Raw genomic sequence first — 26,643 nt, forward strand, 5'->3', positions numbered from 1 at the left:
TATAATTAATTCTTACTGCATTCGACTCGTAGTAGCCAACTAACCACTAGCAGATGGGGGAGAGAGAGAGAGAGAGAGAGAGAGAGAGGGAGAGAGAGAGAGAGAGAGAGAGAGAGAGAGAGAGAGAGCTCTTGTAGACTTGTAATCGTGAGCCTACATGCATTCAACATTGTTGCTTCTTGAATCTTCAGACTTCCACTAAGCTTCAGTTCCTACGCTTGAGCCTTGGGCCTATATGCTACCTAAAACTATTGTTGCTTCAATGTAAGAAGATGAGAATAAGGAATTAGTATAAATAATATTGATATTATGCCATGTCACACTGACATTGGTATAAAAGGAGAGGATATGTAATTTTACACATCTTTTTGACACATTAATACAATTACAGACTTTCTCTCCCTTCTTGCTCACAACTTCTATGGCTTCCCCTTCTTTCTTGTCTTTCTCTCTCTAAATCTAGTCTTTCTCTCTCCTCGTCACTCTTATTCTCTCTCTTCCTGTAGTATTCTCTCTCCTCTTTCTCTCTCCCTGGTTCTCTCTCTGACAAGTGGGGATGAATTGTAAGAAGATGAGAATAAGGAATTAGTGTAAATAATATTGATATTATGCCATGTCACACTGACATTGGTATAAAAGGAGAGGATATGTAATTTCACACATCTTTTTGACACATTAATACAATTACAGACTTTCTCTCCCTTCTTGCTCACAGCTTCTATGGCTTCCCCTTCTTTCTTGTCTTTCTCTCTCTAGATCTAGTCTTTCTCTCTCCTCATCACTCTTATTTTCTCTCTTCCTGCAGTCTTTCTCTCTCTTCTACAGTCTTCTCTCTCCCTGGTTCTCTCTCTGACATTCAAGCTTGCCTTCCTGCTCATTGCTGAGTCCTAACTGTGCCTGGGGCTATGGGAGGGATTCAGGGGAGAGAGAGAGAGAGTGTGTGTGTGTGTGTGTGTGTGCTTAAGGCCTAGCTGCTCAAGCCTCAGAGCCTTAAGGGTTGACTACTGAAGCTGTGGGGGGCTTGGCATTGTGGACAGCTATCTGTGCACATTGTCTCTGGGCTTGGCGACTGTCTGAGGGCGTGGCAGTTGTCTGTGGGCGTGGCGTTGAGGGCGTGGCACTGTGGGCGTGGGGGCATGAGGCTTCTAAGCGTGGCGTCTTTCTGAGGGTGTCAGGCCTGAGGCTTTAGCACACACAAAGAGAGAGAGAGAGAGAGAGAGAGAGAGAGAGGGTGTCAGGCTTCAGCCCTGGGGCCTAGGTCCTAAAGATTGGCCGCAAGCACTCAGCATCGGACATCCCCCGTCAACTCTCGACCAGGCTAGAACTTCTGAAGAGGGTGTGAGGCTTGCCGCTTGAGCATTGAGTAGAGTCCAAACTCCGACACACACACACACACACACAGATTTGGCCTGGGCCCTGTACTCAGTACTGTGTAGGGCTAGCCTGTTGCCTTTGACGGGGAGAGAGAGAGAGAGATTTGTAAATTATTGGCATGATGCATCATTAAACATTCATGCAAGAGAGAGAGAGAGAGAGAGAGAAGATTCAAGAACTTAAACTTTAAAGATGCCTCACTACCTCGGCCTGAACAATGAACAATGAATTAGTCTTCTAACTTCCAAAGATCCATGCTTCCTTGCTCAAGAGTCAAGTTGTCAACATTCTCCCTAAAATCACGATTGGCAAGTGGCAAAACAGGTAAGCACCATCTCGATTCTTTATAAGTTTATTGTTCAATTTTCATTTTGCTTTAAGTTTTGAAGTTTAAAGTTTAGTCTTTTAAGTTCTACTATTACCAATGTAATTTCTAATTAAGTATTGACATCACTCAATAAAGCAAAAGCATGCGATCTGTTTTCTTTTAAAAGTGGTTGGTGAAATGAAAGATTAGTAACAAATTATTTTGTTATGTGTTTATTGATGAATTTGTGAAGGTTGAACATAAAAAGAGACTAAAGATCTGAGGAGCTTGGTTTTCAAAGGAACAAAGGCATTATAAAAGGTAGCAAATTTCAAGTATTATTAGCAAAGAAGGTAAGATCGAAACTACTCTTTTTATTTTCAAGAAATGGCACCTAAATCAAGAGAAAAAAAACAAGGAAATCTTCTTTCTTGGGTCGGGATTGAACATATAACTAAGCATCCTTCTAAAAAGGTAAAAGAAAACACTAATAATATTGTGGAGTCGTCTTCAATTAATGTATTGCCTTCAAATGAATCACTCGATAATATTTCACTTGAAGATAAGACTGAACTTGAAAGAAAAAAAGAGAATTGGCTCGACCAATTCAAATGGCTTGTTTATGATATAGACGAAGTAAAAATGTATTGTAAGTATTGTTTAAAATATCCTCATCCACATAATGCATATTCAAAAGGGGGATCAATAAATTTTAAAATTAGTAACTTAAAATCCCATGTTCACACGACTTGTCATAAGTTTGCCATGGAAGCCATTTTGCTTGAAGGAAAAGATTGTATTGATAAGAGTGTTAAAAAAATAAGGGAAGTCAAAGATAAGGCATTACTTTCATTATTTAGAATTGCATATTTAATTGCCAAACAAAATTTACCATTTTTAGTTTTTCCTGAGATGATAAATTTGTTGCAAGTTTGTCATGCACCATATACAACCAGTCTCTATAATGATGATAAGGCATGTGCTGAAATGATCTATTGCATGGCATCACATCTTATGAAAACCACAATAATGAAGGTTTCTGCTAGTCCATGGTTTGGTGTTTTAATTGATGAGTCCAATGATATCTCTTCACATGGACATATGGTTATTTATTTATCATATCGAGAGAGAGATTGCATTCCCAAGACAAGTTTCTATGGCATTATACGTGTGCATGATGGTACTGCAAAATCTTTGTTTGAAGCTGTTATTAGTGAGCTAAAGAAATGTAAGCTAGACTTGTCTAGATTTGTTGCTTTTGGCTCTGATGGATGTTCCACAATGGTAGGAAAGGATAATGGTGTTCAGGCCTTATTGAAAAAACATGTTAATCCATTTCTAACTTCAATTCATTGTGTTGCACATCGTAGTGCCCTTGCAATATCAAGTGTAGCAAAAGAGATGCCTTATTGTAAAAAGCTAGAAAAGCTTATTAATGCCATAGCTTCTTATTTTAATGTTAGCACAAAGAGATTAGAAGGGTTGCAAGCTATGCAACAAGTTTTGGCATGTCCCATTCTTCGACTTGAGCATACTTTTGATGTGAGATGGTTAAGTAGATATAGAGCCATTAGTAGAGTATGCAAGTCTTTAGATGCCATACTTGAGATCACAAAAAAAGAGGCATTGCATATTTATGAAGAATTGGTCGAATTTGAGTGTGTTTATTGCTTACATTTCTTAGTTGATATTTTAAGAGGTTTAACAACATTAAGCCAAATTTTTCAAAAGGACTTTGTAGATGTCACAACTATAGATAGTCTTGTGAAGAATGAAATTATATCCATAACACAATATTACATTGATTGTCCTCCTCCTGATATGAAAGCATTAACTGTCGGTATATATGGATATGATATCCTTCCAGACTATAGGCCTGAAAAAGGATATTTATATACATTAAGAGGTGCTTTGCATGGGAATAAGTTTTATGAGCATGATTTAAAATGTAAAATTAATGGAGAAGACTTTAATAGGGCCTTAGAATTTCAAGTTGCTTTTGCCAAGTCAGTGGTAAGTAACTTGAATTCTTGATTTGAAGATAATTCTGTGCTTAATTGTTTAAAAATACTTATGCCTACACAACATCCAATACATGAGAAGGCCTTAAAAAACTATGGAATCCAAGAAATAGATAAAGTAACTTCATTTTATGGTTTTCCCAAAAAGTTGAATATAGGGGAATTCCCTGCAATAATAGAAGTTGATGAGTTTAAGAAAGAATTTAGAAATTTTAAGCATCAAGCTTCTAGAGATTGGGTAAGATTCACATTACCAAAAGTAACTTTAGCACTTGCTTGCAACAATATGTGGAGGGATGCTTATCATAATGTTCTTACTCTTTGTCAAGTAGCTCTTGTCCAATGTTCGAGCATTGCTATTTGTGAGAGAGGTTTTAGTGCTCGAACTGTGATAAAGAGTAAGCTACATAATCGTTTGGAGATTAAGAGTTTAGATGCATTAATGAAAATCTTTATTGAAGGGCCTTCTAAGTTCACTAATATGGAGTTCATTGAGAGTATGGACTTATGGGCTGAAAAAATGCATCGACATTTATACACAGCACAAGGAATTTTCTCATTGATTTTGCAATAACTTTGCATATTCAAAGGGGCAATTGATTTTTTATGGCCTATGATGATATTGAAGTCACTGTGCATTATTTGCGCTTTTGTTATCTTAAAATTTTTACATTTTTTCATTGACACAATTTCTTCTTTTTTCCTATATGTTTATTATATTTTTATAATGCAAAATTTTCTTTTTTTTCCTTATGTTTAGTTCTTTATCTATGTTAAACTTGTTTATTCTATGTTCTCTTTCATGTTAGTTTTGTTTTCTCTTTTTGGTATCATGGTTGCTTCTTTCAATAAAATATGCTTGTTTTTTAAATCTTTTTTTTTTGTTTTGCTTGTATCTCATGATATTCTCTTTCATGTTTTTTTTTCTTTTTGTTTCTTTTAAAATTTAACTTCTTTTCTTTTGGGTTTTTGTTTTATACTTTCTTTTATCTTTGTGCTTATGATGTATATACTTCTCTGAGGCCATAGAGTCTAGACCCATTAAGAGACATAGAAACCACATCTATACATTTATTTTTTACTATTAAAAATTTAGATTAAAAATGTAGATTAAGTTTCTTAATGATAATAAAGGTTTTCATTTCTAAGGCATAAGAGATAAGTAATTTAAAAATTTCCAAACAAAACTTTGAAATAAAGATCCTTTCAAATAATAATAAAAAAGTGATTATCTTTTCATTATATATTTAAAAGGGAATTAGACCAGTTCAATTTTTAGGATAAAAGGATTTGGACCGGTTCAAGTTGAAACGTAAAAGTTTTGGATAGTTCAAATTTTCCGAAACTTCTTTAGGCTAAGACAAGAAGGATCTATGTCAGGTTCACAATATTTTTTTTCTCGAACACTGTTACAGGGTACATGTAGAGTCATCACAAAATCCAATATCAAGTAGAAATCTTCTCAACCAAACAGCCTCACAATATAAATTTGTAAGATCTTTATATTTAACTTTTGTTGAATAAATAATGACAATAGTTTTCTTATTAAAAGCCCATGAAATTGCTCCATTGCCTAAGAAAAAAATATACTCTATAATGGATTTGCAATCACCCAAGTTTGCGGCATAATCAGAATCTAAAAATCCATGCAAATACATAATATTTCTTGCATATTCAATTTCCAATGCCTTGTACCATTTAAGTACCTAAGCACTCTTCTGGTTGCACCCCAATGAGACATTTTAGGAGCTTCCATAAATTGAGCCAAACCATTTACCACATGACATATGTATAGCCTAGTAATAGTTAAATAAATCACCATATCAATCAAAGACCTATACTTTGAAGCATCCAAATTGGCTCCTTTTTCATCCTTAGAGAGCATCATATTGGATTCCATGGGATGTTTTGTGGCCTTTTTATAAATGTTCACTATTACCAGCCAATTAAGCCATATCAATACAGTCTAAAAGATGGATTTTTAGTTATTGCATTTTCATCACATATGGGTGATTTTGTTGTATGATTTAATTTTAAAGCTTACCATTTAAAAAGTGCAAAATAGACACTATTTTTCATTGTCTCTTGAGGTAGGGAGTTTTGACGGGATGACAATTGGACATGTTTGAGATTGAATTATTTATTCTCTTTGCCTTGTAGACCTCCTAAGAGCATCCATTTTCTCTTCTTTAATGGTATCCTCATCTCCACCATTGTCTAAATCATCTCCTTCTTATGTTTCTTCTATGACATGGGTAGTTGGCATAGGCATCAAAACTGTAGACAAGTTTTCTTTTGTATTATTTTGCATTGTATCTGCAAGATCTTTACAACCTACATATTCATCCACAATGACATCTCTAGATACAAATACAATTCTTTTGTTAGGATTATACAACCTATATGCCTTGTTGACATTATTATAATCCATAAGAACACATTTGACAAATTTTAAATCAAATTTCTTCCTATGCTTATCAGTCATATGAGCATAAGCAATGCTTCCAAACACTTTCAAATGACCTATTACTAGCTTATAACCAATAAAGGCTTCAAAAGGAGTTATGTGTCTTAAGGCTTCAATAGGAGATATGTTCATTAGATAACATGCTATATTAATAGCTTCAGCCCACAACATATTTAGCACATCTTTCTCTTTAAGCATACATTTTGTTGCTTCTACCATCACTCTATTTTTCCTCTCAACAAGACCATTTTGCTAAGGTGTTTCACTACAAGTTAGTCGCCTCTTGATTCCATTTTCCAGTAGAAAGGCATCAAACTTATCAGAAAGATACTCACCACCGCTCTTAGATCTAGGATTTTTGCTTCTTCTCCCTATTTCGTTCTCAATCATAGTTTCGAATTCCAAGAAAGTAGATAAATTTTTTTATAAAGAAAGTATACCAAGTATATCTTGAGTAGTCATCAATAATATGAAAAAACATATTGAACCCCTTCATTGACCCCATACATCAATATGAATGATATTCAAGACTCCAAAAGCTCTTGTGGAGCTTCTATTGAATCTTTGTCTTGCTTTTTTTTCATAGTAACAAGCTTCACACACACCAAGATGATTATGTATAGATGGAATTCCTATTTCCATAGAGTTAGATCTTAATGTCAACAATTTTTTGAAGTTCAAACGACCATACCTTTTGTGCCCTAGGTCTGTAGAAATCATTCTTTTCTCTTCTATTTTCATTGTGTTCAAGTTGGGAATGTACACATTCAATTTGAACAATTTGCCATGTTGTGTTTTTTTTATAATCACGTTGTAGCTTCTTTGCCTATACTTTATCAGGCATCTATTTCATTCAAATGCAAATTGTAATCCCTTATCCCTTTCAACCATATCATTTTCTAGTAAGAAGTTCTCATTCAAGGAAGAAATAGGAAAAACATCATTTACCTAAGTCTTCTTACCCTTAGACATCATGTGGATATCTCATTTTCTTGTAGTTGCATTTTGAGTAGTATCAGAATCTTACACCATTGGACAAGCATTTGTAGATAGAGAATTGAAGTATTGTTTGTGAGAGGTACCCCACTATCAATCAAACAAGGTTCTCATAAAATATCCTAGCTTTCATTCTATACATTGTTAGCAACATCATGTTTAGAAATAGATAATAAATTTTCCTCCCCAAAATGAGAGGCTTCTTCTTTCATGAATTTTCCATATTTTTCCTTTTTATTGTTTCAATCAATAGTCTATTTCATAATGTCCTCTTTTATGAAAACAATTGCACTCTACATTTGGTCTAGAAGAGCCTCTTCTTCCATGAGTATATCCTCCTCTAGAATTGGCATATCCTCTTCCATATGAGGACTGAGAGTATCCAATATGAGTTTGATTATTGTTGGTATTATAGTTTGTTGAAGCCTCCTTTGTCTCTACCTCTACCTCTAGTCACATTTTGTTTTACTCTCCCTCTTCTAGTGAAGAGAGCTACATCATGAGGACCTTAACTTCTTTCTTTCCTACTCTTAATAGCGTCTTTCCTTTGATCCTCATTAAGGAGAATTTGTTAAAGCTCATCCAAAGAAGGCTTTTATTTTTGGATGATCAACCCTTACACAAGGCTGTCATATTCTTCACCCAATCTATTAATTATTATTGTGGTGATCTCAGTATATTTGACATCTTATCTCCAATGTCCATTAGCTTGCCATGAATCTCTTTGACCTTCAAGATATATGATGTAATAGTTTGTCCTTTGCTACAATGGGCTACTTATGATTTGATTTCTGATTGTCAATTGATTTGAGGTGCTTTTGACTCCAAATAACTTCTTCAACCTCTCCTATGCATCCGTGGGAGCCTTCAAATCATTGAGATGACTTAGCAACTCATCCTTCACATTGTGTCTTATCAAATTGACACCAAGAATGGCCTTTTTATCCCATTTTCTTTGGCATTCACCCACAACTTTAGTTCTTTTGTATATGCCTTCCACCATATTCTAGCAATCAAGAAGAAAGAAAGTTTTCTCCATACGGTGCTTCCAAGTTCCATAGTTTCTCTCACTAAGATTCATTGAAGATTCAAGGTTGATATTTGTCAAGGAAGCCATCTCTCCTTACTCTCAAAATAGGTACAATATCAATCAAGACGAAAACTCTCACACAATTTACTAGACTTGCTAAGTAGAATCACTCAAAGTTTTATAAGAGAGAAAGTTAGCTCTCATAATCATGAGGAAAGTGAATGGCATGTATTGAGATGGCAAACAAGTTCTATTTTAGACCTAAATGAATATAATAAAACATAATCGGATCTAAGACAAGTGAGAGAACACAAACTTGATTGATGTATGGATAAACTGTCAAAGTACAATGATAATGATCCTAATCAAACTAATGATTAGGTTGTTGGAAATAAACTAAATCCACTCATAAAAGACTAAGTTTAAGCTAAGAGATATGATTTTTTAGTTCTACACTTAGTTCTTCCTCTATTATCTATATTATGTCCTCATGATATGAGCTTTTTACAAGAACAACCAGTAAACTATGCTATGAAGATTCGGTTGTTGCTAGTGCTACACCTCGGTTGATCTCATCAAACCGTAGATATTCCATGATGGTAAGATCCACTCTTCTTCATACAGCATTCTCAAATTATGGCTATAACTCAAGTTATTCAACTACTCAGGCTGATAGATATGTGTAGTCTTGATTTCATACTCTTTTTAGCTAGCCAAAATGTAGCCTAAGTTTTTAGAGTTCTAATGTGAATCTAACCAATCCCAAATGGTCATGTTTTAGATAATTTTATACGAAACATTTTGAATTTATACATTAGAGAATTTTAGTGATCGAATCTTGAGATATTAGCCTTGCAAAGTTGCCTTCTAACAAGGTAACCGCCAAAATTTTTTGCTCATATATAGGAGAATCTTTTGGCAAGTTGACTAGTGCTCTTTTTGAAATTTCCCATAAAATACACATGATTTTATTATCCGAAATATTTATATATTCATATCATATCAATTTGTATCATCATCCTCAAAATCCTCATCAAGAATAATCCTTTGTATGCTAATTAGCAGTGACCTATTTGTATGCTAATTAGCAATGTGCTACATTAGCTGTGTGTTATATGATGATTACCAATTTTTTTTCTTATATGCCAATTAGAAGTTGTATGCTAATTAGTAGGTGTTTTTTATATGCTAATTAATAGCTATATACAAATTAATAACTATCTGTCCTTATGCTAATTAACAAGATGCTAATTAGCATTGCTGAACTTCCATCTTCAACATACCTATTTGCAAAGAGGGGACCATTCCCCTTTTGTTGTATCATTAGGATTCTATTGCCAATGTACTTTATGTTATGGATATGGGTTTTAACCTCTAGTCTGTTTGTGGCTTAACACAACTATGTACACAACAAGTCTTCACGTGAGGTGTTATCACTATTGAGGATGCTTCTACATGTGTTGCACTCTCGAGGGGGGTGTCACTCATGAATATATGTATATATAACCTGAGTTCAAAATAAGGGGATTTTAAAACACTATTTTTATATATTTTTTACATACAAAAGGGTGTCATATAAAGGGATTACTTATACATTGAATAGAAAAGGGTTGTGTTTTATTCAAGAAAAATTCACAGATTAGGATATTTATAAATAGGTCATGAACGTAGGTTATATAGAGAATATATATATAGTGAACCCCCCGGGGTTGCGCTTTGGATAGATATACAAGAGGGTGCACTCTACAAGATCATTGCCATTGTAGTTTCATCTTCCCACAAGCTTGCTCTATTTTAACATGCTTGTTATGGGAACTTGAACTTCGACTTCATTCGATAAGATTCCCGAAAGAAGTTGGTGGAGGGACTTTGTGATTTCCCCCCACCAACACTTTGTGACCTAGCTGCATTCGAGGCAACCAACACAAGTAGCCTCATCCACAAATTGCTTCACAAAGTTCATATACTCTTCTTGATTCGGTTCACACCGACTTGTCGAGATCTATGAGTACAATCTCCCTCGGGAAGGCCAAATATCTAATGCTTCATGTTGATTATTTTAGTAGGTATATGTGGCTCCATTTCTTGGAGTACAAAGGTAAGATGTATTCTAGCTTCTACAAAATTAGAAAGTGTTTTGTGAAAAGTAAACAATTTTTAAAGTTTGAGTGTATGAATTGACCATGACAATGGGTTTTGCTCTAAATTCTTTTACAGGTTTTGCAGGGAGCATGGCATTTAGATGGAGTATTTTCATCTAAATACACCATCAAAGAATGGTGTAGTGGAGCACCTCAATCAGACCATGCTTGAGATGGCATGATCGATGTTAGAGCATCCTGATGGATGAGGCAATTTCTATAGGAACTCACATATGCAACAAGTATTTGATCGTGTCTTTGAAGAACATGACTCTCTATGAGACTTTTGTCAGCAAAAAGTTTTCCATCTCTTACTTGAAGAATTTTATATTTGTTGGTTAAGTATGACCATGAAGGGTTTATGGCTCTTTAACCCAACAAAAAGAAAGATAGAGATGAGTTAGGATGTGATATTTGACAAGGGCCTCAGATGCTCCCATTGATGGTGAATCTTCTATAGGTGGTTATTCATCCTCAACGACCCCCCTTCCCCCCATTTGCTTCTCCCCTACTTTCCATTTTACCTTTTGGGAAAACTCATTCATCTTCAACTACTTCCCCACCTTTTACTTCTCCTCAACCCTTATTGGGTCTTTCTCCTTCGTTAAGTATTCCTACTCCTACCCCATTCCCTTAGGTTTCTTCAGGGGGTACTGAGCTACTAGAGAGGGAGACCTCTTCTTTCAATGAGGGGGAGGCTTCTTTGACCAATGAGGGAGAGTCCCTTACCTAGATAGGTGCTTCTCAAGTACAAAAGGATTCTAGCGCTCCATCATAGATTCCTCAAGGGGGGGTTTCCACCTTATGCACAATTTGGAAGTTCCTCACTTTTTTGATACAATAGCAGGCCCACTCCAATTGGGCCAAGAAGGATAAATAAATCTATGCAAATTATGCCCTTATGTCTAGGAATCTCTAGGATCATGAGCCTACTACTATTGAGGAGGCTCTTGCATAAGATGTTTGGCATTGTGCTATGTAGGAAGAGCTTGATTCTATTGAGTGAAATCAAACTTGGGAGTTGGTTCTACACCCAAGGAAGTGGAAGGTGATTGAACTAAGTCCATAAGACCAAATACTTAGTTTGTGGCACCTTGGACCTGTTTCCAAGGGTTTTACATAGACAAAAGCTTGAACTAATCAATAACTTTTACATGATAGCCCTATGTCTACTATTCAAGCTATCTTGGCTCTAATAGCTCAGTACCAATGGCCAATTTTCTAGATGGATGTGAATTCTACTTTCCTGAACAATATTCTTGAGGATGAGATTTATTTTGATCAATTTCTTGGTTTCTATGCATAGGGGAAGGAGGATTGTGTCTACAGGTTACAAAAGGCTCTCTATGACCTAAAGCAAGGTCTTAGGGTGTGCCACTAGTAGATCAATCCATTCTTTCTATAGAGTGGCTTCCAAGAAAACCAAACCATCACCCTTACCTTTATTATGATATTGAGGGAAATGGATGGGTTTGTCATCATTTATGTGGATGAAATTATTATTATTGAGGGAAAGGGATGGGTTTGTCATCATTTATGTGGATGAACTGATTATTACAAGGAGTGACTCACAACAAGTGGATTGGACTATAGAGATTTTGTGATAGGAGTTTGACTAACAAACCTTGGTATCCTTTACTTCTTCCTCAATCTTGAGATCTATTAATTCACGTAGGGTGTCTTTATCTCCTAACACAGATATATCTCCACACTAATTTTGGAGTTTGGTATGATTGAGCATAAGCCTATATCATGCCCGTGGACTGTGAGTCCAAGTTGGTTATTGTTGGCTACTATCAGAGATTCCCTTTCAGATGCCTTTAATTTCATATACCAACTCGATATAGGTGCCTTGTTGGCTCCTTGAACTAGCTTTTTCATAGTCAATTAGATATCTCTTTTGTGGTGGCATTGTTGTCCTTTTTGTGAAGGGTCCTGCACAACTCCCTAGAGAACCACTTTGTGCATGTTGCCCTATTTATGGGGGATGAGATTCTATGGGATTATGTCAGAGAAGGAGCCACTCTCACTAGATGGTTAGAATAATTGAGAAACATGAGTTATGGATGCATCCAATGAGTTTCTAGCAACAATTCTAGACTATTTCTGAATCACATTAGGGATCTACAATGTAATTAGGTACCCTAAATATTATTAGAAACCACTAATTTTGAGATCCATGAATTGTGTTACGAATACAATAACTCAAACAAAAATGGTTAGATTGGTCCTTCCCTTTAATTCCATATACCTTATAAATGAATATTATTTTGTATTAGACTCTTTCAAATGAAGGAATCCAAGCTTACGATTAATCATTGTTTAACTCTATATAGTAATCCAAATATTTGCTAACTTGTCACTATGTTGTACTTGTATTGTTGAGCACCATTGCATAATAGTCTTGTGTTCTTTATATAATATATGGGCCATGTTAGCTTTAGTGTAAACTAGTTAATCATTTGAAAGCGATTACTCGTGAGGTAATTTATCATTGATCATTCTTTTATCAAACATTTATTTGACCTTGAAGGGATGCATTGGTTGAAATTAGCCCATGCGATTTTCCTTTTTCCATACGAATGTTTCCATTTATAACTACACATTGATAGGTACAAAATGATTACAATATGATACGATTAGGGTTGTATTTGTATAGTTGTATTATAAAAACATGTCTATACATTTTTATACAATTATAAATTATACCATACCCTAATTATCATATGATCATTAATCTTTCATATGAAAGAATGTTGGTACCAAAGAAACTTTAATACAAAATATATTCTCATTCTATATAAATCGAAACTCAAGTCTTCAAATTTCAATCATAGGAAAGAGTTAATAGTCAAATTGCACTCTCCAACTCTCTTTAGCTCTTTCTAGGACTCATTAAACTAAACACTATTGAGCACCTTTTTTTCTAGGACTTGTTAACTAAAAACTATTTAGCACTTTCTTGGTAAGCCACATCTTGATAATACTATCTTATGCAACTTGGTAAAGCATGCTTAGATCCTACACAAACATGCAAAATAATAATTATAATTAATCAAAAACAAAAAAATATTAACATTGACAAATTAAAATTTATTTTTTAAAAATAAAAATAAACATTAGGAAATAGTAATGTCTTTGTGCAACATATTTGCATCTTGCATCAATGTGCTTAGTTTTGAATTTAAAAACTCAATGTTAAAACCTAGTGTGCTTGTGTTAGAATTTGTTTTATTAAACAACTAATTAGCAACATCTTGGTGAAACATGGTTTCCTACACCAATGTGCTTAGGCTAGAAATATGCTATAGGATGAATGGAGGTTGATGTTGTCATATATATAGGGTGTAAAGTCAAGTTTCCATCATCACATCATTGATTATGTAATCTCCTACGTATTTTGGCTATCATTAGGTGATTAGCATATGAAAAGCATTTAGAAAATTGATGCAATATGCTTGATGCCCATTAGGATAGTTATAGCTAAGTGCCACTCACATATAACATCATATATAATTGATAACTTGGCACTAAAATCCTAATAATTTAAATTATATCATATATAATGAATAAATAATATAAGAAAATAGATGGAAATCTTTCACTTTTGATAAATTATTTTAAAAAAAATTTAAATTATAATTATTTTAATGCTTTCTATTTAGATTTCATATTTCAATGCCTCCCATACGCAAGAAATGTAAAGGAATCTTATCTTTATATGTGTCTTTAATTTCTTGATTCACATAAGCAAGAAATATAAAGAAATACCACTCTTACTAAAGCTGAAAAAAAATCATTTATGAGTAGAGTCATGTCAATAGTGGCAAGATGCAAAAGAGGACTTTTGGAGTCTACTTTCAGAGTGACATGTTTCAATGCTTCAATTTCTAGGGAAGAGTACAAAATAAGTAACAAGGTGGTGGTGAAAATTTTTACTAAACATCATCTAAGCATTTTTTTTCTCATATCCTTAGAAAAGAAAGACAATAAAGATTTGGCAATCATGATATTTTTGGGTGAGGACAAGAACATTAAAGATTCATTGCCTTTTGCAATGGCAAAGAAATAGGCTATGCTTACTTTTCAATATAGTAAATTCAACAATGTTTGGGTAGATATTAAGAGGGTGCAAGTTGCAAGGATGCATGGTTATAGCATAAATCTAGAGAATATGCAGGGGAGACTCATCTTTGTATTAGAACTAGAGGAGTTTCAAATAATAAAACACCACTAAATAGAACATGTTAGCATTGAGATTACACTTAGGAATAGATCTTTACAACATGCAAGGGATTTAATCTCAAGGGAAGGCCTCAAGCATTGAATATGAGAACAATTTATAATGGATAGGTGCGACACAACTACCGAATGAGACCTAGGAGACTCTAAAATGGATATTTCACTAAGCATTATCACATTACAAGAAAAGGAGAGTGGCTTGAGGTAGAAGGCATTACGTCACTTTTTGCAGTCGACAAACATCTCATTGTTGACTTCAAGGACTTAGGATGCATATTTGGAATCTTAGGGGGAGAAAAAATGGAAAATCCATGCTTATATCATATGAATAGGATGACCTCCTTGAGTTGTTTTGACACAATAAGCCTAGGAGTATCCCCGTCATGGAACAAAGCAAAAAATGAAACTATGACCCTAACCAATGGAGGAAAGAAAATACAAAGAGATGCACTCTAAAAATTACAAGTTCCAAATTGAGAGGCCTACAATTTCTATGAGATTCATTACATATTTATAAATTGTAGAGATATGGATCTTTGATGGACTTTGTATTTGGATTATGCTAGCTCTATCAAGTCTATATTGCCTTTAGTCACGTGTAACAAGAAATGTGAAGAAGACCTTTCAAGAATGGACTTTCATGTAGGCCATGTGCAACTTTACAAGGAGACGTGTGGCATGTAAGTCTCAAGAATTAGGCAATATGAAGATTTCTTCCCACCTTTGATAATGCTCAACCTAATGGAATTTGGGAATGTTTTAAAGATTTGTGTGAATGTACAACCAATATGCTATTGACCCTATGATAGCAAATGATTGCATGAAGGTTTGGATATGGCTTGATAAATTTGTGTGACTGTTGAGGCAAAATAGGTTTGTGTGAGCTATTCTCTTTAGACTTCAAGAAGATAATAAAATGTCTCCTAGAAACAGTGGCTAAATCTTGGGTAAAAAAGACATTAGATTTTCTTTAGTACGTATATTATATTTCCACTTGAATTGATAAAATTATATAAGGCATGGGACATACTTTGTTGACAATTATAGACCATTTCCAATATAGAATATGCATGACATGGAAAAGTCCCACTACCAAGAAATAGTTATTTTATTTTAGAATCACAAACCATGGTGGTGGGCTAACAAAAGCAAAAAACTCTTTGCCAAATGTTTGACACTATCCATAGGAAAAAGTTTCAATATATAAGATCATCAAATAATCCACAAAAAATGGACAAAATTATACAAGAAGATCCAAATATTACTCCATCTGAAGTTTCTTATTAGTATAAGGAGATTTTGTACTATAAATGTGATTTAAATCACATTATTTAGCAAAGAAGTCAATCAAATATCCCTTTCTATTTGAACACGATGATTTTGTACAATACATATAATTTTATCTCCATTATTTTGTAGACAAGTCGCTCACTATGACATGCATCTTGCTCAAGCACCAATGGGACTGGCTCCTCCCAATTGACAGTCTCCCTACTATGAGAAGTGAGAATATTGGTGTAGAATACATCATATGTTAGTGAGAGAAGATGTGAGAGAAGGGTCATAGCTAGGTCCTCCAAAGAAATGTCCATACCAAGGGATGAAAGCTCATCTGGAATCTCCTCCATCATGTGGATGTGATCCCTCATCATAAGGGAATCTGCAATAGAAAGTTTTCTTTCTACTTACACATCTTTCTCTTTTCCTTCAAGAGTGATCTTCTCTTGTTGTGGATGAGATATCTTTATCTCTTGTATATTGGCAATGGGGGGTTCTTCTCATCAAGATTAGTTGATGAGGCATAGGCATTGTAGCACAAGAAGTATCCATCTCTTGAACCTTTGAACCTTGGAGCATAGCCAAAACACTTTTTGATAAGTATAACCTTGTCCCTATGTAAAGATATATGGGAGCAACATAAATATATAGACAAAGTTTTCTTCCTTGAAATGGGTAGTGAATATAAGTCTTGGATCTACAACCACTTTTCTATATTTTCCATCTCCTTGTAGCTCTAGGATGCATCATGGAAGTACAATATATTGGACAGTATAACATGTGTGCTGAATGGTCATTGAACATTTTCCCTGCATTATTAAAGTAAGAGCTCTATCCAAATTTGTAAGAAAGGAAAACAAGTTCTTTGGTGGAGATACCTCCATGTTGACAATTTCTTCTCCAAGACAAATGTCCTCTCCAATGTCTAGATCTTTTGGGCTACTCATATCTCCTCTCCAATGTTTGGATCCATTAGCAAGTTCTTTAGTCTCTTTCTTCTTCTATATGACCTCCATTTGCATTGAAATGAGGAAAACAACGTAAGAATCATGAAAATTACTTAAAATTGGACCTCAAATTCACATGGATCCTACGATGCTAGCAAGGAATCTCACATTCCCTTCAGCACGCTAAGAGGGATTGGGTGCAGAACATCTCCTCTCCGACCAAAAATTTCATATCCAATGTGTATATTACTAGAAAATCCATTACATCCTAGTGGTATAGAACTCCATTGTCTTAAAACATCAAACCCAACCTTAAACCACATAGCATATAGAGATGTAACATAAGAGGATGGAATACCTTGATAGCATATTTATCTCATTCTTAGACCAATTTAAGCACCTAACTACCCCTCACTTTCCCTTGAGGAATGGGATGACTACTCTTGCAAAGAGAGTGATAAAAACAATTCTTTGTTGAGAAAATATTTGCAATCTCCTTTGAAGAGACCTTCGGAATTTTGTTTCTTGAATAGAATCAACTTGAAAGGCTTTGAACCCTAACCACCTTCATCAAAGAGCCACTTGTAAGAGAGGGGGATTTAATAATGGAAAGATACTAGCTACACTAGCTGGTATATAAGGTGTTAGGGACTTGATTTTAGCCCATCAGATTATAATACAAGTCTCCTTTCATCTTCACCTCTCTCTCCAAGCTTTCGTGGCTTCTTCCTCTCTCTTTCTGTCTTTCTCTCTTCTTTTCTAGCCTTTCTATCTCCTCGTCACTCTCTTTCTCTCTCTTCTTGCAATATTTCTCTCTCTTCTGCACTCTCTCTCTCCTCTTCTTCTCTCTCCTGACCTCTTCTTGACAAGTGGTATCAGAGTTATTCAGGTTTTTGATCCAATCAACTATATTTCATTTAAGGTCATCCTTTTCAGTTGCACAAATCCAAGAACTTCAAGTACACAAGTACAAACATGGTAGGCAGCATTGAAGTGACTAGTGGACATTTCCAAGAAGAAGACAAGCAGCATTGAAGACTGCAAGGGACAGATATGGTGGTGGATGGTCTAAATAGCAGGTCGTCACTCAATTCTAGGCATTTTTGGCAACCAGTTTGGTTAAAGAGAACTTAGTTGGAGCAAAAAGAGAGACTAGTCCTATTTGCTTTTGAAAGCAAGCTTCTTCTTCCTTCTTCCTTCAAGCTTTCATGGTGGATTCATCAACATCTCTCTTCAAGGGAATCCATGTCCAAAATACATGCTCTATCTTGATTATTCTCATCATTTCAAGCGAGATCATAACTATTCTTGAAAGCAAAAGCATCATATCTGATAAAGCTCTTCACACTGGAAGCGAGCTTGATAGGAAGTGGATGACCTTTCCATGATGCAAGCGAGACCTCAGGGGACAGTGATGCCATGGGAGCTAATGGTCTTGCCATCAGCATCTACCTACTTGTGCATCGGTGTCTGGTAGCACGATTGAGTGGAGATCATTGCCAATGGTCAAGATAGTCGTTTCTAAGTTCAACAATGTAATGTCATATTTCAAGATTGTTTGAATTCCGAGCCTGATGGGGTGGTCTAATTGATTCAGCTTGCCACTTCTTTTCCGGTGGCTTTAGTAGAAGGTCTAGTTGCCTTTCTAATTGAGATTTGAAGGCAAATTGATTGCGTAGATTAAGTGTGATTGGTGTCATTTTTTAAGCTCACTGTAGCAGAGAGAGATGTCACAGTAATGATAAGGGTTTTCAACAATCCATCTCTCTAAAGTGAGATCACTATTCATGGAAAACGAATCGATGTATGAGGCAGCAAAAATGATGTTCCTACTTACTCAATTGCAATCGGATTGAAGCTAACTGATAGACCAGTATTGGCATTCAACTCGACCACATCTTGTTTAATGAGATTCCCGAGATGAAGGGAGCCAAGCCTGCTTTGAGAAGTCATGGCACCTAGAAGCGGAGAACCTTGAGAAACAGAGGCAATCAATACACTTGATGGCCAGTAATAATTACTGGCTGCCAGATTCATGATGGCTTGACCCTTGTCCTCAAAGACACCATCAAATACATTGATGTTGCCCATGTAAAATATTGTGAGCTTTGAGATGCTTGGCTTGCCACTAAGTTCTGATGCATAGTCCCTTGTTTGAGCTGACACCGCTCCAGTCGAAGAGCCTCTCAACAATGTACCAGGCAAGGGAAATTGTGCAACATGCCTATTTATCATGGAAGCTTCACTCAATTCTGGGCCCAGATGAGCTCTAATAGGCATAACATGATCTTTGGACGTCCAAGAGGAAAAAGAAATTGTTGATCTTGGCATGTAGAAGCCTCTCTGTCCCTGCTGCTGCTTGCAAGCTTTCTAACTCCAAGGCAATCCCTAAAAACAACATGATGTTGCTCTCTAACCATTTCAGTGACAACAAGCTAGCATGATCAAGGTTACAAATGTAATTTCACAGCAAGGTCATTGCCCTTAGTGTCATAGAGGCTCCCACAGGTCTTGAAGAAGATGAAGATGAGTTTGAAGACAGGAGATCGACCATTGACAATCCCTCAACACCCTTCAGAGAAAAGGGGTGTATTCAAAAATCTAATGCTTTTCTAAATAAAGTGGATTTTAGCAAAGTAGATGAAGCTGCTTTGCATAGATGTTGGTGACATTTTCATCTCATTGAATCTACCCCAATCCATCAAGAGAACAACTCATTGATGTAGTTGAAAGACACTTCATGTCTCATCAATTGGACAAGTTGAAGGTCATTAATAGTTTAAGCAAGTTGCAAAGTGCCTGGCTGCTGAAGACAATATGGATGCTGTGTGTTTGGCTGGAAACTAGCTTAGCGATTATGCTTGTTTGGAACAAGTCAGATCTTCAACACCTGAGAGCTGTGTCTACATGTGCCTCACAAAAGACGAGCTTATTTCTATAGGTTCTGATGTGAAAACTCATGTTTATACTGAGGCCCTAAATGGGACGGGGGAAATTTCAGATCTAGCAGTTATTGGATTAGCTTCACCAAGTTTTGCAATCCATTGTCAAAGTTTTTCAACAAAAAACTCGCTGTAAGATTTTGACTCAGCAAACATTATTTTTGAGGAGTTAATCCCATCAGCAGATGCTTCATTAGGATGTTGTGTCTTCCAACCTTGCTCTTGAGTGTCCAAGCAAGCAGCTGAGGTCTTTCTTGCTGATGACATCCTAAAGCTTGCTACTAGGGTTGCCTTTGTGCTCAAAAGTGGAATACATAATGAAGAGATGGAAACCACAAGTCTGAATAGTTCAGATTGATGCCAACATCAAACATCAATAGTTCAGATTGATGCCAACAACAAACATCAAGAATCCCAAAGCAGGTGCATAGTATCTGTTTGTGAACCATGAATTCGCTGGAGTGGGTAGCGACTACCACCTATTGCTTGCCTTATTCCATTATGCACTTTTTGAAATGCATGCATGACTGAGCATACTTCAAATTTCTTTCCTGTTGGCTGAGAATTTAACCCCTAACCCATAATTGTTCTTGGTTTTGATTCTTGATCATTAAGCCAAAAATTGTAAGAAAGGGTAAGTGCTGCAATTAGTGAGTCACTGATTTGCAGAGGTAACCCCTGTCCCCATCCCATTTTCCTTATTGATCATGCATATCATGAAATGGCCAATCCTCAATTTGTAAATGCACATCATGCTGGTTGCTTAATAATAAATTTCTTCCATGTATATTCTAGGTAAGGAAAAGTCCAATGCCAAGCGAGGTGGGAAGACAAAAGAGGGGTGACCCCCCTTGCCATCAAAGACCTTGAAGCGGTGCACAACCTGGCCCGGGGGGAACTTTGCCCACCTCCTAATGATCCGGAGCCCGAAGTTGCTTGCAGGTGCAGGTACCCTCTTCAAGATCCAAGATATTGACTTGGCACTGATGTAGATGTATTTTCTGATGTATGGATGTATTATTGGCTACAAATGTATGGGAAAATACTACTGAAAATGTAATTGTAGACATGAGAATACATATGCAGTCAATGGCAGTGAATACGATGCTTGGAATATATGGGAGATGCCTATGCATGGGGAATTGTGCTAAGAGATGCTTATGACATGCTCAATTTTGGAATAAGGCTGCAAAAAATGAAATTGGATGACTGGGCAATATATTATGCCATGCGGGATGACCCTTTAGTCATGCATTGACAAGTTGATCCATTGCAAGCCCTTTCTTGACCCCCACAGGGTGCTGTAAGCAATTTGCTTGCATTTACAGAAGTGTACCTACTCCCAGGAACTAAGGTGCAGGTCTTGAAAAGTGCCCACAGGTTCTACTAAGGTCTTTGATCAGTTCTGGAGCTCTATTTGGACTCTACAAGATACTTACAGGTCAAAACAGGCCTCCTACAGGTGTAGACAGGGTGATGGACTGCACAGTAAAGCAATACTTTTCCTATTACAAATTTTTTTGTATGAAATCGGGGAGTGAATGCTTATGCTTAGTTCAAAGAGGGCATCCTTGGCTCTAACTTAAACAAAAAAGTAGGTCAATCGGAGTTCCTACTCAAGTTACGGGTAAAATAGTGATAGGTGGTCTAACGGGACTGCACCTAACCATGACAAGGAATAGGGGAAAAACTAAGGCAAATGATGATCTCCAGCAACAAATAAGGGATGCACGTGCCCCGAGGGCTGAAACTAACCTTGAGGTGGAAGATGAAGATTACTCTTATGACATGGGGTGTTGAGATATCGAGCTCCACTCGTGATATGCCAGGGTGACCGTTGTGCATTTATGTCACCGACTTGTCAGTTTGCAAATGTGGTTGGTACACCGCCCATGAATAATAGCTAGATGACAGCTATCCTTATCTACTCTAGTTCGTGGCTCAGTTAGTATGCCACCTTAGTTAGTTGAGTTTGGTTTGAGACCCATATATAAGGTTCTTCTATTTCTATATACTTGATTTCCTTTTGGCTTACACAACTAAGAAGAGGAAAACTATTTTTCAGCCTCCACCTGTGTGTGCATTCCCCCATTATGCAAGCAAGAAAGCTACAAGTGAGACTCCTTCCTTCTCTCCCACAATCTTGACATGGTATTAGAGCCTTGTTCGTGGTAAGGAGCTCAAGAAAGCAAACCAAGTTCGTGGTGTTCTGGTAAGAGGACCATTGTTGCTTTCATTTTTCTGTTTTGGGAGCAAGTCTCTACAGGTAGCACATGCGGAAAGTGCAAGAGTGCATTGTCTCAGATTGAGACGCCCTTCGCGGTGGAGCAAGAGGGCAGTATATGCTGCAGACAAGGGCTTTAGCCCTTGGTTGCCTTGTTTTTCTGATTTGAGGCCATTTGATGGACCTAAAAACGGGCCGGCACTGGCTCATGCACTAGCCGGGCCTCGTCACTACGCACAAGACAACCCCTCGGCCTCGCGGCCAGGAGCGTCTATCAAAATCTCTGCCTTCCTAAACATTGAGTTTGTAATACGTTGTAGTCCACCTGATCCTAACCCAATATTACTCCTCAGAGGGAGTCCCTTACACATTGCCTAATGGCACGAAGCACAGACATAGGGGGTCCTCCAACGGCTGAGTGCCGCCACCCCTCTGCGACTCTCCTACACCTTGGGGATTGGCCCCTCGATGCGTCGCTCAACATATAAATATTTCGCACAAAATCCACTCAAGGTACCATTTAATCGTATACAGGAATGTACCATTGTCCTTACTTCTCTTTTCCCTAGACCCCACGACTAGCCTATGGCTTAGGGTGTCCTGTCTCTCACTCAATGTGGGTCAATGTCCTAATGAAAACAATTGCTGTGCATCCAGGATTTCTGATACCTTTAAATATTTTCATGATCTATGCATATTGTGGATGCCAAGTGCTCAAACAATTATGAAATCGATATTGTGCACATGCGGAAAACATCCTTTCAATGATTTTCAACTACCATTCTTATGTGGCGTTGCACGAACCTAGCACCAAGGGAACCCTCGTGCTACTAGGCCCTTATTTTATAATTATTCACCGACCTATATGGCATGCAAACAAAAACAGCAATCTTTTCATCATTTTACTCCACATTGAGACACACTTTAACCACTCTACCCTCCCATCGATCAAATGTTGCAGTGTTGTATAGATTTATAGGGTATTTTGCTATCATTTTATGTGTAGAAAGCGGGAAAAACATACTAGAACAAGAAGGTGGGGTTGAACTGAGGCAAATCCCTCATGCTTCAGTCCCCACAAACATTCACAAACATTACTCTTAATTTTCATTAATTTTCCACACCCAAAATGCATTTTTTTCCTATTTTTAGTGATTTTTCTCTATTTTCCTTGTATTTTCCCTTATTTTTTGCATTATTTTATTACTAACAATTCAAAATAGGTTATGGGCTGTGGCCCTTAGTTCCTTCTTGCAGCAAAAAATGAAAATTTAGTTGGTGTTCCTATTCATTTTTCCATTTTTATGCCCAAAAATATCATTTTCCCTTGATTTTCCATATTTTACGTGTTTTATGTATTATTTTGAACCACAAGATGCATATTTTTATGATTTTCTGATTATGATCAGCAAGTACTCATGGAAAACAACAACATAAACAATTTTTAGCCCATATGAACAACATTTTATCAATCAAAAGCCATAAAATCTTAAATTTCCTTTGAAAAAATTAAATTACCGCTTATTTGCGTGTCTCGGGTTTCATGTCCATGGCTGCAAATCTGAAAATTAGCAGCACTTCATGTCCAGCACAATCACAAATCACCATTTCCAGCCCGTGGAGCAATCCGATCCATGCCGGACAAGCCTCCATCATTCTTTCTTCTTCCTTCTTCTTCCCACATGAATTCCCTCTTAGAAGAGAGAGAGAGAGGAGAGAGAAAGACTAGATTTCTATCTCAGCATTCAGGCCATCAATTGAGGAGCGAAGGACGGTGATAAGATCCACAGACAGGAGGGAATGAAGCCCCATAATCCATTAGGCAGGGTGTTTGTAACATCCATGATGCCCTCTCTCCATCCATGGCGAAAAAAATGGCGCCCTCTGTTGATCACGTTTTTTCATCCCTCTTCATTCTCTCTCCACGTTTTTTGCTTCATAAGGTGCATAAAATTTTGGGGGGGGGGGGGGGGGGGGTCCAAACTCAAAAGGCATGCTCAAATTTGGCCTCCCAAGTGTGTACCTTTTCATATCTTGACCGTTTCCTTGGCCATTTCCCCGTCCGGACTCCAAATTGAGCTCTGAAAAATCCTGGGCGTCCGGCTTGGCATCCCGCATTGGCCGGTAACTTGTGTCAACCCGTACGACAGTCTGAAAAATTATGAAAAATCAACGAGTGTCGCTCGGGCGCCTTTAAAGCACTTTGACGCTTAAAATCGTCCTAGATCGAGCCGCCGCCTTTGACGTTGAATATTTTTCCCTTGATATTCATAATTTTTAGCTATTTTTAAGCACTTCCCGTCACCTAAATTCCGCTCTCATTGGCGACCACGGGATAGGGCGACTCAGCCCGTCGAATCCACGAACATATTTGCACATAAACAACCAAAGAAGCATCAAACTGATACAAAACAAATATATGATAAAACTCAACACAATGCTCCCCCTACCCCTGGACAGAACCAAGGCATGACATCCACAAGGAGTAGGCCTAGCATCATCTAATAGAAGATCCGAAGTGAGTCGCTAACCAACTGCTCCAACACAGCCAAACTAAAAAACCTACCAAAGAGGTTGCCCTAAGTGGTAGTCTGAACTACTTACCACCAAAGAATCGGCAAACTGATTCCAAATCCGTGGAATCAGCTGAAAAGACACTCTATCAAATTCGTCTAGCAGGGCTATGGCAGTATGATGGTACATGCAAAGGATGGGGTTTCGTACCATGTACGTCCCATTGAGTTGATTTAAAACCAACTGAGAGTCCCCTTTCACCAATAACTGGCGGATACCACCCTTCTTTGCAATATTCAAATCCATTATCAGGGCTTTGTATTTTGCCATATTATTGGTAAAATTCACCCCGAGATAAGCAGCTAACTTCATGACAATGCGTCGTCGGGGGTCACGGATGACAACTCCTACACTTCCTTTTTTGCATGCACCCCTGGACGCCTCATCAAAGTACAAGGTGTACGTCCATAAAGGGTTTACATATCCCGCTATCCGAAACTCTACTCGTAATTATGGTAATCGAAATTCAGCATATTCAACGGGTGGACTGTAGGCTCCATCCCTCCATCCTCATTGAATTCAACAGGGATGCTCCTCAAAATTTATAGGCAGTGATGGCAGAAGACCTTGATCTCCCAAATAAATGTCCCACCTTCTTGCTCAATCACCTTGTATCCTTTTCTCCACCAAATGAGCTTTCCCTGATGATACCTCTGTTCCAAATATGGGTGTGCTAAATAAGGGATCAAACGACCCATCAACCTCTATCACGATTTCCTTGCAGATGTTTGATCGATCGCGCCTAGACCTGCAGGGCAGCCATAGCATTAGTGCAATAAGAAATAATAAGGTTTAATCTTATTAAGATTAACCTTATTTTTAAATTCTATCCCCTCAAGGTCAGCTAACAAGACTGTGGATTTATTCTTTCCTATTCTAACGATCCTATAGGGCCCATCCCATTTGGGCTCTAGCTTGCCTGGAAATAATTCACGTCGTGCATTATAATACAGAACAAGCTGTCCTTTCTTGAAGGTGTATTTCTTGGCTTTGAGGTCATGTATCTGCTTCATTCGGTGCTTTGCCACTTCTTGGTGCAATAAGCTCTGCAGCTTAAGCTCATCTAAATGTGCCAGTGTCGTCAAGCGCTCAAAAAGTGCGTCTTCATCGCTCAAAGAATGATTGATGGCAAACCGAATAGTCGGCAGCTCAATTTCTAAAGGCAAGACACACTCCTCCCCATATACTAACTTGAACGGGGTATGGCCAGTGGCTCGTTTGAAGGTCGTATTATAAGCCCACACTGCCACGTATAACTTTTTATCCCAATCCCATTTCTTTTCCGACACAATTTTGGACAGGATGCCCACAAGCTGCTTGTTGGTGCTTTCAACTTGCCCATTGGCTTGTGGATTATATGGGGTTGTCTTGTTATGCTTGATTTGCCACATCTCTGTCAAACCTTTAATCACCTTATTCAGGAAATGGGTTCCGCGGTCCAACACTAATTCTTTCGACGGACCAAACCGGCATATTATCTGCTCTAAAAGGAAACTAGCAGTTTCTTTAGCATCATCTTTCCTTGTTGCACGTGCTTCTGACCACTTTGTGAAGTAGTCAGTTGCTACAATGATGTACCTCTTTTGTGTAGTCGATGACGGAGTAATAGGACCCACAAAGTCTATTCCCCACTTCTCAAATGGAAGTATCGCCATAATAGGGGTGAGTGGTCGTTTCCTATTCTCTCGACTATCATGTCGTTGGCAAATATCGCATCTCTTAACATACGCAAACGCATCCTGGAAGATGGCAGGCCACCAATAACCTGCTCTTAAAGCCTTTTGTGCTGTAAGCCGTCCAGCAAAATGGCCACCGCAAGCAGAATCATGGCACTCTTCCAAAATGAATGGCACCTCGTCAGGCATCACACACCGGCGATAGATATCATCAACCCCTTGCCGATATAATGTACCTGCGATCAAAGCAAACTTTAACGCTTGCTGCTTAATTTTCCTTCTCTTAGCTTTAGATAATTCGGATCCCGCCTCTCCTGTTGATAAATAATGTGTTATTGCAGCATACCAGGAGGGAATAGATGCCGTATCTATTTTAAATAACAACTCCATGTCACTACCTTCAGCCACAGATTCTTTCGGCTCT

General features: G+C 37.3%; 1 pseudogene; it reads right to left on the reverse strand.

Annotated features, from left to right (window-relative positions):
* LOC148024619 (UDP-galactose transporter homolog 1-like) overlaps positions 1 to 19,083 on the reverse strand; it is a 100,371-nt pseudogene extending 81,288 nt beyond the window's left edge.
* Between the last annotated feature and the right edge of the window lie 7,560 nt (positions 19,084 to 26,643).

The sequence above is a fragment of the Lygodium microphyllum genome, chromosome 15 (assembly GCF_053477565.2).
Source record: "Lygodium microphyllum isolate KBCC chromosome 15, Lygodium_microphyllum_v1.1.10, whole genome shotgun sequence".
Taxonomy (NCBI): domain Eukaryota; kingdom Viridiplantae; phylum Streptophyta; class Polypodiopsida; order Schizaeales; family Lygodiaceae; genus Lygodium; species Lygodium microphyllum.